The sequence below is a fragment of the Canis lupus genome, chromosome 4 (genome assembly GCF_011100685.1).
Source record: "Canis lupus familiaris isolate Mischka breed German Shepherd chromosome 4, alternate assembly UU_Cfam_GSD_1.0, whole genome shotgun sequence".
In the NCBI taxonomy this organism is placed as follows: domain Eukaryota; kingdom Metazoa; phylum Chordata; class Mammalia; order Carnivora; family Canidae; genus Canis; species Canis lupus.
The window spans coordinates 60,448,757-60,449,965 of NC_049225.1; the positions used below are offsets into that span (position 1 = coordinate 60,448,757).

Below are 1,209 nucleotides of genomic sequence, written 5' to 3' on the forward strand. Positions count from 1 at the left end.
CCAACACTTCAGCTGCAGATGGTCCAACTGGGGTGTGCAGAGGAGTCAGGATTTGGCCACAATCATGAAGCAAATGATGGCATGGGTAGCACTTGTGTCCAGAAACTTCTCCAGCACTGCTGGGGAAGCAACGGGCAGCAGGGTGACTGGACGCTCTCCCATCCTGCCCGGTGTCCCCAAGCACTGCCACCACTTACCAAGTCCAGGCTGACGGCTGCAGAAAAACTTCTCCCTTCCCGAGCTACAGTGCTTCATCTCAGACTCCCAACTGACCAGAGATGCAGCACTGCACCTCAGGCTGGGAGACAGGGCGCACTGCTCGGTGCCAGGAGCTGCTGTCGGGGGCTCCACCCTAGGCAGGGGAGGGGGGTGTCAGGGGGCCACGGCCCTACAGCACAGCACCCCCCAACCACCCCCTCCCCATGTCTCCCCCCCAGTCTCAGGGCCTCAGCCTGGCTTCCCAGCCCTCTGGGACCAACCCTCCACCTCCCTTTACTCCTCTTTTGTTAAAAACCAGCTTTATTGAGATGTAATCCCACATATACACTTAAAGTGTACAATGAAATGGCTTCGGATACATTCACCCAGTTGTGCAACCACTGCCACAGCCAATTTTAGGACACTTCATCACCCCAACAGGAGACCTCTTATCATTCAGCCCCTCCCATCTGCCATCAGCCCCAGCTCTGGGCAGCCGGCTTTCTGTCTCGAGAGCCGCTGATTCTAGACATTCCGATAAATGGACTCATCCGATATGGGACCCCAGGCCCCACCTTTATGCTCTGTACCTTCGAGCCAAACAGCACAGTCGTGGTACTTGATATTTTATACCATCAAACATTTGCCCTGGCCTCCTACCTGGTCTCCCTGCTTCCACTCCCCACCCGCCCCGACGTCCACCCCCCATCCTTCCCAGACATCCTTCCAAAGTGACTTTTCAAGTGTAAATACGGTCATATCTCTTCCATGCTTTAGGATCCTGAAAGTGCTCCCTCTCCTCCCATCTAATTTCTAAAGTCCTCCCCAAAGACCACGAGGCCTCTCCCGCTTCTCCCGTGCCCACCACCTCCGGGCTCTCGGGTGCTGTGCTGTTCCCCTCACACCCCCTGCCTGCCTCCTTTTCCTGCGCCTAGTATCAAAAAGCCATTTTTTTCTGGGAAGCCCTCGTTGACTTCCTCAGACATCAGGACACCCCGGTCCACATCCTCA

The 1,209-nt window shown here is 56.0% G+C and overlaps 1 non-coding gene across 1 annotated transcript; it reads right to left on the reverse strand.

Annotated features, from left to right (window-relative positions):
- Positions 1–238: 238 nt before the first annotated feature.
- On the reverse strand, positions 239–293 carry MIR143 (microRNA mir-143). The gene has a single exon (NR_049319.1). It is a non-coding gene; the product is annotated as a microRNA mir-143 (primary transcript).
- Positions 294–1,209: the final 916 nt, after the last annotated feature.